Genomic DNA, 13,794 nt, shown 5'->3' on the forward strand with positions numbered 1-13,794 from the left:
TGAACGAATGACAACAACACAAGAAGAATAATTAGTTAATCTGTTTCAACATGTTTTTTTTTTTTTTTAAACTTTGGGATGATATTAATAGTTTGAGTTTTATTCATCCGCACGTAAAGTACTTCCTAAAATATAGACTGTATGTCTAACTTTCATGCTTCATTTCTGCCTAGTGGCCACAAAATACTTTGGTTTAGTAACTAATTTTTTAAAAAAAACAGTATGGGCTTTTTTTTTTTTTGCAGAATAATACTTACCTAGGTGGATGCAGCATCAGTCCGATAAGAGTGACAACTGAGCAATCAAACATTGTCAAGCTTCCTGAGCAATGAGCTGGTGACTGTCAGTCACCACCACTGTCTGCACTGACCCCCCTGCTCGCTGAATCACTGGGACGGAGCACCCAGCTTAGGCTCTAAGTGGCTGGCTTAGAGGCTGAGTTGGCTGCCGGTACAGACATGTGGGCAGATCCTGACTTCGTTGTCGCGATCTTGCCTGAGTCTAGACCAGCTCTGTGACATCAGCCAACAGAAGGCTTCACCCTGATGTCTGCTGAAAATGGGTCACAGAAGTGCAGAACAAACTGCACTCCTGTGATCCACAGAAGTACAGCCAAACAAGCTTTGGCTATACATCTCCTTTAAGACTTGTACTAGCCTGGTTTCAATCCCATGTATGAACTCATTATGTTTGTGTGGGTTTACTTCAGGAGCTTTGTTATCTATACAAATCTTAAAAACCAAATATAAATTGTGTTTAGTCTGTAGAAGTTATTATAAATGGGGATATAAATCAAGCAGATTGTTAGATTTAAACAAAAACAAAAGCAATCAGCTTCTTTTATATCTAAGATTAAAATTCAGAGGGGCGCACTGGTGTACGTTTCTAAGAATGTGGCAGAAGTTCATAAGAACTTTTTCAAAAATTATACAATGTCAAAAAAGAATCTAGTAAAAATATAATTAATCACACTCTGTGGATAAATACAGGCTTATCTACTGAAATTTAGAGAGTGCAATGCCATTTGTTGGAACAAGGTTTTGCTGAGGCGGGACCCTTCTGCACTTTATCTGACAATGCAACAGGCAAGCACCCAGGACCAGATTTGGGTTTCCATTGCTTTTGATAAGACATTTAAATATATCCTTTTCTATATTTAACAATGTGAATTGTTTTAATTGTGGTAATACTCTTGGAAACACTTGGTGCATATATCTCAGTTATTCACAAACAAGGTAAAGATCCTACTTTTACTGTCAAGCTACAGGTCAGTATCTCCTATAAATGCAGATATTGAATTTTATGCTAAGGTTTTAATGATCATACCAATTTTTTTATTCAGCTCCTGGACTGGGGATTCCCGATGACAGCTTTGTCCAATTATGGACTTTGACCAAGAATACTCAGTATAAGTAGTGAACTCTATTGTCAGTCATCAGTAAGAGTTAAGATCAATGGCCTGCTCTTGTTTACTTTTAATTTGTTTAATGTGAAAAACAACAGATTTATATGGAACCACACCTCAACACGGTTGTGCACAATTCTAAACTATATGGCATATTTATTAACCATCAGGAGCATAAACTGTCAGCTTATGCTGATGATGACCTTTTTTCTCTTTTGTTCATTGACGGACACAGCTCCTGATCTCCATAACCATTGGGTTATACTGCCCCCTACAGGAGTAGGACACTAGGCAAAAAAATAATCTAGCTACGCCTATGGGCAGTCCCAGGGGGTATACTCCCTCTCCCTGCTATAGGTACTGCCTAGTCAAGAGTAAGGACCTAGTTCCTTGCTGGGATCTCTAGTCCTGGCAATTTTTTCTTTTTACAAAATTTTCTCCTGTTTTTTTTTTCCTGTGAGATCTACAATAAACTGTTGGACTGGGCGACAGGCTGGATAATCTAGATCAAGTGGTCACCCCAGTCTGACCAGCAAGCGCGCAGATCTCAGCTCCGCGCTAGGTTGGCCGCGACATAGCTCCACTGGACAAGGGCTGGCCTGCGATTTAAACATCTGGCGAGGTCGCATTATTGCTAGGGACGACCACTTGAACAAGGCAACCATGATTCTGGTTAAAGAGTCCCCGGCCTTTAACCTCCCTGGTGGTATTCCCGAGTGTGGCTCGGGGTGGAATTTCAGTGGCATTAGCGGTAACCCCGAGCCACACTCGGGGTACGGTATATATATATATATATATATATATGTGTGTGTGTGTGTGTGTATCTATGTATATATATATATATATATATATATATATATATATATATATATATATGTGTTTCAACTTTATCACATCTGGGTTGCCTTGTTTGGTCAGGTTTAATTACTAAGAATTGTAGGCCTACAATACATAACACCAAATTTCCATGCAAAAAATTGTACCACTTTTGGTACAAAATTCCTGACATAATCATACCACCAGGGAGAATAAAGATCTGGCTGAAAGTAAGGCGGAGGCTGTGGCCCGTAATATGTACACTTTGGCTGGTTTGGCACTAAGGCAGGTATTCACCATTGCCCTGGTGTCGCAAACTCTGACTGAGTGGGCTAACCTTTACGCCCTGACCTGGAGAGAGAACAGCTCCCCCTACCTTTGCTGAGCTGGCGGACCAGCTGGTCCAGGGGCTGCAGTTTATCTGTGATGCCTCTTTGTATGCGGCTCCCCTAGTGGCTTGGCTCTCTGTTTCGGCAGTGGTTCTTTACCGTGTCTTTTGGCTTAAATGCTGGTCTGCGGACCAGACTTCTAAAAAGGCCTTGACTGATCCCCCTTTTCAGGAGATTGCCTTTTTGGAGCTACCCTGGATGACGCATTAAAGGTCTCACAGGGAGGAAAGAGTACCTTTCTTCCGCAGGCTACTTAGGGTAAGGAACCTCATTGTAGATGTGGATCCTCCTCCCCGGCTCATAAGAAGTTTTTTCATCCTTCAGGGTCAACTGACAAGTGCTCGAAGCCTTTCAGGGCCACCTCTGGAGGATCCAAATGAACCTGGTCTGGCAAGCCAAAAGCAGGCTTCTCCAGACCCACGGACAAGGCTCCTTCAGCATGAAGGTGTGCCCTCACCTGTATCGGGGATGGGGGGACGTCTTTGCTGGTTTCCAGACCCGTGGACTTTCCTGGTACAAGACAAGTGGGTTCATAAAGTCATTCAGTCCAGCTATAAGATCGAGTTTTGCTCTTGTCCCCCGGAAAAGGCTCTTTCCTTCCAACTTGCACCTCTCCCCGGAGCACTTACAGGTTCTGTTTGGGGCGGTACAAGACCTATTCACAGGGTGATTGTCCCAGTTCTGGCTTCGGAATGTTTTCAGGATTTTTACTCAAATCTGTTTACAGTTCCCAGGAAGAAAAGCAAGCTGCGTCCGATCCTGGACCTCAAGACGCTAAACTGCTATGTGAGGGGGCAGAAGTTCAGGATGGAGTCCATTTGCACAGTGGTGGCATCCCCTGCATCAGGGGGATTTTTTTGCCTCTATCGACATCAAGGATGCTTACCTTAATTGTAGCGTTGATTTCGCCTCTGCTCCTCGGGTCTTCAAAAAAGTGTTATTCCCAGTGCTAGCATTGTTTCAGTGGATTGCGGTACTGGGCTGCTTGGATGACCTCCTTCTGCGAGCGGAGCCTCCTGCTGCTCTGGGGGAAAACCTGGAAATCACCATACGAACTCTGCGGGAGTTTGGCTGGATTCTGAATTTTCAGCAGTCTGCTCTGGTTCACTCCACAAAGCTGGACTCCCCGGGTCTGATTCTACTCGGCCTTAGCCAGAGTACTCCTTCCTCTGGATGAACTCCAGAAATTGCAGGCTGCAATTTGTCTCCTGCTGTCCAGCAGATGGTCATCCCTCTGGACTTGCATGCGGGTGCTGGGCCTGATAGTGTCTACCTTCGAGGCGGTTCCATTTGCACAGTTCCATACGAGGTCCCTGCAAAGGGAGATTCTGGCCTAATGGGACAAGACTTCACAGTCTGGACAATCAGATCTGGCTGAGCCAGGGTACGAAGAAGTCCCTGATATGGTGGCTTCATTCTCCGGCACTTCAGCTGGGAAAATTCTTCCTCCCCTTGTATTGGACAGTGGTCACCATGGATGCCAGCCTATCCGGCTGGGGAGGCGTCCTCTGCAAAAATTCTGCTCAGTTACTCTGGACACTGGAAGAGTCCAGACTACCTATCGATGTCTTGGAACTCTGAGTGATCAGACTGGGCCTGGACCATTGGGTGAATCGTCTTCAGGGATGTCCAGTGCGCATTCAATCGGACAATGCCTTGGCCGTGGCTTATGTCAATCACCAAGGGGACACAAGAAGTGTCCTGGCGGCTCTCGAGGTAGTCAGCATTTTAAGGTGGGCAGAAGGGTTCACTCCAGCCCTTTCCGCCCTACACATTTCCAGGGTGAAAAACTGGCAGGCGGATTACCTCAGTCGGCAGGCGTTGAACCAAGGGGAGTGGTCCCTTCATCTGGAGGTGTTTCATCGGTTGTGTCTCCAGTTGGGTGTCCCTGAGGTGGATCTGTTGGTGTCTTGGCTCAACGGGAAGTTGCAGAGGTTTGTGGCTCGGCCATGGGATCCTCTGGCGGATGCCATGGATGTGCTGGTGGCCCAGTGGGGTCAGTATCATTTGATTTATGCCTTCTCTCTTCTCCAGCTTCTGCCAAGACTTCTACGCAGGATCAGGGCAGAAGGGATTCCGGTCATCTTAGTGGCTTAGGACTGGCCTCACCGTGGTTGGTACTTCCAATCTTTGGAAGCTCCCTTGAGGGATGATCTGCTGTCCCAAGGACCAATCTTCCATCCTGCTTTACAATCACTGGCTTTGACGGCTTGGCTGTTGAAAGCCAGATGCTGATAAATAGAGGTTTGTTGGAGTCAGTGATTCCAACGCTGTTGAAAGCTAGGAAATCCACTTCTAGGAAGATCTACCATTGCACGTGGAAGTCGTACATTGCGTGGTTTGAGTCTCTTGAGGTTCATCCTCGCTCTTTCTCGGTGGCTCAAATCTTGACTTTCCTTCAACAGAGGTTTAGCAGGAACTGGCCTTGAGTACTATCAAGGATCAGTTGTCAGCCTTAGCGGTCTTCTTTCAACGGTCCTTTGACATTTACTGGTACGTTCTTTCCTTCAGGGAGTTAAGCACTTGGTCCCTCCAGTGTGGTCTCTTTTGCCACCTTGGGACCTCAATTTGGTGCTCTAAGTCCTCCAGAAGCTTCCTTTTGAGAATCTTCAGGAGATTCCTCTGCGTATGCTGTCCCAGAAGGTGGACTTCTTGGTGGCTATCACCTCTGCGTGCAGGGTGCTGGAATTGGCGGCGTTATCTTGTCATTCACCTTACTTGATGGTTCACAGAGATAAGGTGGTTCTTCATTCCTGTCCGTCGCTCATTCCAAATGTTGTCTCTGATTTTCATTTGAATGAAGACATTGTGTTGCCTTCCCTGTGTCCCAGGCTAAAACATCCAAAGGAAATTGCCTTGCATGTCTTGCATGTGGTCCGGGCAATTAGGGTGTACCTGGCAGCTACAGAGTCTTTTAGGAAGTCAGACTCATTATTTGTCCTCAGGGATGGGCCTCTGAAAGGGTTGTCCGCTTCCTCTGTCACCATTTCCAGATGGATCAGACAGACGGTGGTCCAGGCCTATTCCATCAGGGGTCAGGTTCCTCCTTTCCATGTCAAGGCACACTCTACTCGGGCGCTTAGTGCCTTCTAGGCCTTCTGTCATCAGTCGTCAGTGACGCAGGTTTGCAAAGCGGCCACCTGATCATTGGGGCACACTTTCACAAAGTTCTATAAAGTGGATCTGCAGATGCTTCTTTTGGCCGCAAGGTTTTGCAGGCTGCTGTTTAGAGGACCTGTTTCCAAACCCCCATGTTTACCACTGCTTTGGGACGTCCCAATGGTTATGAAGATCAGGAGCTGTGTCCGTCCGTCCGACTTACCTTAAAAACAATTTCTCTGATGTTCATTGACGGACAGAGCACCCCCCCCCCCCCGTGGAGTTTTAATTCTTCTGACACAGCTTGTAACACAACTGAGTACCTTTAGCAGGGAGAAGGAGTATACTCCCTGGGACTGCCCATGGGCATAGCCAGATTCTTTTCTGCATAGTGTCCTACTCCTGTAGGGGGCAGTATAACCCAATTGTTATGAAGATCAGGAGCTGTGTCCATCAACGAACATCAGAGAAATGAATTTTACGGTAAGTCAAAAATCCTATTATTTTATTTTTTCTAATCCAATAGGCATTTATATTATTGTATTCTTCCTTAAAAGAGTTGGATACCTATAGTGAACTTTTAGATTTCTCGATGATCTTTACTAAATTTGAAATATCGAGCTTCAGCCTCTCCACCTCTACCATATTTACCCTTTCAGTGGCAGCAAGATAAGCTTTGATAATTGTGTATATGTTCAAAATAACTTATATTCCACTTCTAAATGGGGTAGGCTGGAATGTACTTTCCTGGAGGAGTTTCTACTCCTGGGTGGGAAGAATAAACATTTTAAAAATGAATGTGCTTCCTGGAGTAATTTTTCTTTATCAGATGTTAACACATTTCGTTCTCTAAAACATTAAACAAGATTTCTAGAAAAGTATCTGGAATTCTAAATTCCTAGAATTTCTCATTCAATTTCAATTCAACTATTGAACTATTGTCACTGGACATTTGTAGATTAAAAAAAAAAAAAAATCAAAAGTCTTTAGGTGGAGTACAACTTTCGGAACAGTTTTGGACAGCTCCTTATAGAGAGCTGTCTTCTACTGCTTTGCGCCTATTTTTTTTTTCTTTTGCTGTTAGATCAATGAGACTTTCTGCATAAGTGACTTAAATAGACATATAATTCTCTCGTAATGTCCATTACTGGGCACAGACTGTTTCACCCAGGTTTCAATAAAAGCCATTATTTTAAGATGGACAGTATTCCACACTGTATTTACATAATTTATTTAATGACCCCTTATTAATATCTGGTAGAGCTAAAGAAAAATTCAGTTTTTTCTCCTGGTGACTCATGGATATATTATCAGGTAATACAATTTTTACACTCTTTTCTGCTTTCTGTCAGGGACATAGCTGACTTAAACCCGAGAGAGGCCCTTTTTATTACACCTTGATCATACTCTCTCTCTCTCCCAGATATATAGGGGCCAACTTGAACTTAGAATCCCCAGTTTATTCCGATTTTTTGGATAAATGAGAATGTACATTTGGCACTATGTTATAAGAAGCACAAAAATTTAAGATTTTTAAGGATACGTCCTACCTTTTTCTATTAGTGCAAAATTTGAGTAATTGAACTTTAAATTGACTGCATAATGGTTTCTATGCTCTTTGTGTTGGGCTTATGTACCTATGGCTTATTCATCAAAGAGCTGGAGAGATTGATGCAGAAGTGACTATGTTTACACATGCTCACTTCCACATCTAATGTTCTAATGGACCATATAAAAATGATCAGAATAGCCTAATTCCTCATTTATTGAATTCTGCAAAGACACGTGTATCCTCACTTGTAGCAATGATTTAATGATTCACTGACTCTGCTTACTTTGTTTAGATGTTTGAGCATCATAAAGATATAACTATTTTGCAAGGAGATTTTTTTTAATGGTCAAATTAGATGCTTTTTCTTTTTTTTTTTTATATATTTATTTATTTATTTTTTTAGTAAATAACAGAATTTAAGTTTTTTTTTTTTTTCTTTTTCCTTTCCTTCCATTTTCTTTCCTTACTATCAAGCATATTGTTTATGTAGTATAATTGTAACTTTTGGGCCAAGATTGGATTAGAGAATGAACGATTTTTGTGATTATCTTTTGGCTGTGGAAAATTCCATTTTTTTTTTTTTAAAATGTAATGAAAAAAAAAAACAGGCCATTTATGATCAATACCACATGCATTACCTTACCCAATTACAATATTAGCTATTGGAAGGAAACATATTACCTAGCGCTGCTAATGTGTTTCCTTCCAATAGCTAATATTGTAATTGGGTAAGGTAACGCATGTGGTACTGATTATTAGCTTTGATTGAATAGTAGCAGCTTCCCCAAAGGTTAATTATGATTATTGAATAGAGGAACAATATCATTTATTTTTTGAGCGCTGGGTGAGGGCTTGGAAGTATTAGCACATTCTTATCACTTTTTCTGATTATAGGCCATTTATGTTTGATTCAGTAGGCCCTATTGTGTGTTTTTTGTGTGTATGACTTTGGTAGGGAATATACAATCATAATGTCATTTATTTTCATTACTTTAGTCTATAACTTTATGCACCTTGGGTGTTTAATTCCTGTGCATGAGATCCTAGTGCTAATACAGGCAAAAGGCATAGGCGCACCGTCCAGCCCCAGTGGCAGCAGCCTGCGTCCAGCAGTCTAAAAGCTGGACAATGGCCCGGGTGGTGCTAACGTTTAGGGTAGCATGCCCCGAGAAATGAATGCCCACAATGCAAGAAGCCTGCATTTTACAGGCTGTTGGAAGCAGTGCTGGATTGTGTGCCTGTGCCATCTACCTGCACAAAAACACCAGGATCTCCTGTGCAGGGGCTAGATGCCCAATGTGCATATGGCCTAATGCATCATAACCTGCACATACAGTAAGCGTGCAGAGAGCACAGAGGGTTATGTAAGTTCATTGGTTCTAGTTTGTGCATGCTCTATTTCTGGTACCTGCTATTTTATGAATGAGTCGCTGCAATAAAAGACTATGGAGGGGGGAGCATTATTTTCAGCTGCTAAATCCATTCATAAAATGACAGGGAAAGGAAGTAGACTGTATGTAAACAGTTTACACATACAGTGCTTAGCAAAAAAACGAGTACACCCCTTTTGAAAAGTAAGCTTTTATTAATATCTCAATCAACACAAGAACAATTTCCAAAAGTTTGACATAACTGAGTTTTATAGAACATTTGCTTAGCTCATTACATAAAAGTAAGGTTAATAATATAACTTAGATTGCAAAATCTTCAGTTTTACTCAAATTAGTTGATGTAAAAAATGAATACACCTCCAAATAAAAACTACTACATCTAGTATTTTGTATGACCTCCATGATTTGTAAGGACAGCACCAAGTCTTCTAGGCATGGAATGAACAAATTGGTGACTTATTGCAACATGTATATTTTTCCATTCTTTAAGAATGACCTCTTTTTGAGCCTTGACGCTGGATGGAAATTGATGCTCATCTTGTCTCTTCAGAATTCCCCATAGGGGGAATTCAATTGGGTTCAGATCATGAGACATATACTTAGATGTATGTTTTGATTCATTGTCATGTTGGAAAAGTGCATGACAACCAAGGACACGGAGTGATGGTAGCATCTTCTCTTTCAATATAGAGCAGTACATCTGTGAATTCGTGATACCATCAATGAAATACAGCTCCTCGACACCAGCAGCACTCATACAGCCCCACAGAAGGACACTGTTTTACTATTTTACTGTAGTCACCATTAATTTTTCTTTGTAATCCTCACCTTTGCCACACCATACAGTTTTGAGGCCATCAGTTCCAAAAACATTTATCTTGGTCTTATCACTCCAGAGTACAGAGTCCCAGTAGTCTTATTTTTTAGCATAGACCCTGGCGAATTCTAGGTGTTACAGGGGGCCAAATAACACAGCACAAGCACTGTGCTGTATGAAATGCTTTGAGGGAACAGGATTTTTTTTTTTTTTTTTTAAGGTAACAAACGCTTTAAGTATAAAAACTTCTAATTTCAGAGTTTTAACTCACAATGTTGAAGGTTTTATTAACCTACCAAATAACTAAAGACTTTCAACATTACATCACACATCATCATATAGCATTGACATCCTATACAGTAGTTGTAGGAAACTCACTTCTGTCATTCCTCAGCTCCTACATATGTTAATTTTAAATATCTTACCTATTTTCCTATTTAAAAGATCTTCCTTTATGGCTCAATGTGCCTTTACAAATAAAGAGATCATATATATTTTAGTAGCTAGGAATATTAATAAACATGCAATCACATTAATATAATGTTGCACTTATAATACAGGACAAACACTATATTACAAAAAGTATTGGGACACCTTCCTTTACAAGCACATGAACTTTAATGGCATCCCGGTCTTAGTCCGTAGGGTTCAATATTGAATTGGCCCACCCTTTATATCTATAACAGCTTCAACTCTTCTGGGAAGGTTGTCCGCAAGGTTTAGGAGTGTCTTTGGGAATGTTTGAAAATTCTTCCAGAAGTGCATTTGTGAGGTCAGGCGCTGATATGGACAAGAAGGCCTGGCTCGCAGTCTCCACTCTAATTCATCCCAAAGGTGTTCTCTTAGGTTGAGGTCAGGACTATCTGCAGGCCAGTCATGATCCTCCACCCCAAACTCGCTCATCTATGTCTTTATGGGCCTTGTTTGTGCACTGGTGCGCAGTCATGTTGGAACAGGAAGGGGCTATCCCCAAACTGTTCCCACAAAGTTGGGAGCATGAAGTTGTCCAAAATGTCTTGGTATGCTGACGCCTTAAGGGTTTCTTTCACTGGAACTAAGGGGCCAAGCCCAACCCCTGAAAAACAACCCCACACCATAATCCCCCTCCACCAAGGATTTGGATCAGTGCACAAAGCAAGGTCCATAAAGACATGGATGAGCGAGTTTGAGGTGGAGGAACTTGACTGGCCTGCACAGAGTCCTGACCTCAACCCGATACATCTAGAACACCTAGGGTAAAATCTGGCGCTGCCACTACCGCAGTAGAGAAATCATTTACCACAAATAATGCCTCTTAGCACTACAATATTTAAGAAGTAATCGTCTCTCCAGATATAGGTTCTTAAATTATATAATACATATATCTGAAGAGGGGCAGAAGCCCTTTTAGGAGAATTACTTTCTAACTTGTTCTGTCTGCCCTTCCCACATAATAAATTGCCACATTAAAGTGAAAAGAACTTGTGAGGGGATTAGAAAATGAATATACAGTATCTCCCAAAAGTACACCCCTCACATTTTGTAAATATTTTATTATACCTTTTTATGTGACAACACTGAAGAAATGACACTTTGGTACAATGTAAAGTAGTGAGTGTAAAGCTTGTATAACCGTTTATATTTGCTGTCTCCTCAAAATAACTCAACACAGCCATTAATGTCTAAATCGCTTGCAACAAAAGTGAGTACACCCCTAAAAGAAAATGTCCAACTTGGGCCCAAAGTGTCAATATGTTGTGTGGCCACCATTATTTTCCGGCACTGCCTTAACCCTCTTGGTTAACTCCGCATGGAGTTCCCCAGAGCTTCACAGGTTGCCACTGAAGTCCTCTTCCACTCCTCCATGAAGACATCATGGAGCTGGTGGATGTTAGAGACCCTGCGCTCCTCTACCTTCTATTTGAGGATGCCCCACAGATGCTCAATAGGGTTTAGGTCTGGAGACATGATTGGGCAGTCCATTACCTTTACCCTCAGCTTCTTTAGCAAGGCAGTGGTCATCTTGTAGGTGTGTTTGGGGTCCTTATGTTGGAATACTTCCCTGCGGCCCAGTCTCCAAAGGGAGGGGATCATGCTCTGCTTCAATATGTCACAGTACATGTTAGCATTCATGGTTCTCTCAATTAACTGTAGCTCCCCAGTGCCGGCAGCACTCATGCAACCCCAGACCAGACACTCCCACCACCATGCTTGACTGTAGGCAGGATACACTTGTCTTTGTACTCCTCACCTGGTTGCTGCCACACACATGTTTGACACCATATGAACCAAATAAGTTTATCTTGGTCTCATCAGACCACAGGACATGGTTCCAGTAATCCATGTCCTTAGTCTGCTTGTCTTCAGCAAACTGTTTTCAAGCTTTCTTGTGCATCTTCTTTAGAAGAGGCTTCCTTCCGGAACCACAGCCATGCAGACCAATTTGATGCAGTGTGCGGTGTATGATCTGAGCACTGATAGGCTGACCCCCCCACCCCTTCAACCTCTGCAGCAATGCTGGCAACACTCATAAGTCTATTTCCCAAAGACAACCTCTGGATTTGACGCTAAGCACATGCACTAAACTTCTTTGGCCGACCATGGCGAGGCCTGTTCTGAGTGGAACCTGTCCCGTTAAACCGCTGTATGGTCTTGGCCACCGTTCTGCATCTCAGTTTCAGGGTCTTGGCAATCTTCTTATAGCCTAGGCCATCTTTATGTAGAGCAACAATTCTTTTTTCAGATCTCCAGAGAGTTCTTGCCATGAGGTGCCATGTTGAACTTCCAGTGACTAGTATGAGAAAGTAAGAGCAATAACATCAAATGTAACATCACCTGCTCCCTATTCACACCCGAGACCTTGTAACACTAGGGAGTCACATGACACCGGGGTGAGAAAATGGCTAATTGGACCCAATGTGGACATTTTCACTCAGGGGTGTACTCACTTTTGTTGCCAGCAGTTTAGACATTAATGGCTGGGTGTTGAGTTTTTTTGAGGGGACAGCAAATTTGCACTGTTATACAAGCTGTATGCTCAGCACTTTACATTGTAGCAAAGTGTTCTTTCTTCAGTATTGTCACATGAAAAGATATAATAAAATATTTGCAAAAATGTGAGGGGTGTACTCACTTTTGTGAGATACTGTATTTTACCCTCAGCTGGCACCTATGGTAAGATCCCAATCACCACATTGATATCCTGGGGAATGCTTGTTCTCTTCTGTGTTGCTGTTAAAACGCCAGAAGTAACACAGCAGTGTGACAGTTAGATTTTCAATAGTTTGTCAGTACCCAGTATCCTGGATCTGGTGGGACAGCAAGCAGCCCATGGACACTGGGAGACAGGGTCCAAAATCCCAGGACCTAACCACCTAACTGTCAGGGTTGGCTTCTGCTACTTACAGGCAGCGTTTTTCTTGCAGTGCTCAGGGCTGCCTAGCTGTCAGTTAATTGGCAGCTACTCAGTTCCACAGTGACTCACCTGGTTACCTCTAACCTGCCTCATTAGTCCAGCCTACAGCCAGCCCTTTTTGGCTATTTAAACAGCTTAACTAATTTTCTCCTCGGCCTTGCGTGATCAATGCCTCTAGTGTGTTCCTGTGTATGACTTGGCCTGGCTGACTTCTCTCCCGTTACCTGTTCCTCATTGTGCTTCTTACTTTGCAGAATTGTGCTTCTTACTTTGCAGACTTCTGACTTCCTGTTGCCGTCTCCTCTGATTATCTGGCATCCAAACCCTGGCTTCTGTTTTTGACTCTGTTGACTAAGTTCCTGCACTGTGTTATTTTTGCTATTTAATTTCATTTTGATTTTAACTGCATTTTTGTCTTCTCCTGATATATGGTTCCTAACATTACGCAAGGGCCAGTGATTTAGAAAATGCAGGCAATCCTTCTAGTTATAATATTTTTTCCAGATTAGATAAGCAGGACTACCACATGGATCAGTTTGCCAAAGCATTACAAACGCTACTGATTCAAACTGCTCATCTGGATTCTCCCACTCCAGCTGCTCCGGTACACCTGTGTTGCAAGCCATCCCCGCTACTGCTCTGGTCTCTGTTCAGGCAGCCACCTCTAATACTACCCTTATAACCGGTATTACTGTTTCTGCTCTGCTTCCCCAGCTTTTTGGGGGTGATCCAGCTCACTGCAGAGGGTTTCTTAACCAGATTGGAATATACTTTGAGATGCTGCCCCAAGCTTCTCTATGGACAGAAGCAAAGTAGGCTTCATTATTTCTTTGCTTTCTGACAGAGCCTTGGCTTGGTCAAACTGTCTATGGGAGACACAAAAAAAAAAACCTTTTGCCCCGAATAACCCTGTGTTTGTGGCCTTTAAAAG

At 42.6% G+C, this 13,794-nt stretch overlaps 1 protein-coding gene across 1 annotated transcript in view; it reads left to right on the forward strand.

Annotated features, from left to right (window-relative positions):
* Positions 1 to 13,794, forward strand: part of B3GLCT (beta 3-glucosyltransferase) — a 1,154,157-nt gene that overhangs the window by 941,670 nt on the left and 198,693 nt on the right. The gene's annotated exons all lie outside the window — the stretch shown is intronic.

This window comes from Pelophylax lessonae, assembly GCF_965119305.1.
Source record: "Pelophylax lessonae genome assembly, chromosome: 2".
Classification (NCBI taxonomy): Eukaryota; Metazoa; Chordata; class Amphibia; order Anura; family Ranidae; genus Pelophylax; species Pelophylax lessonae.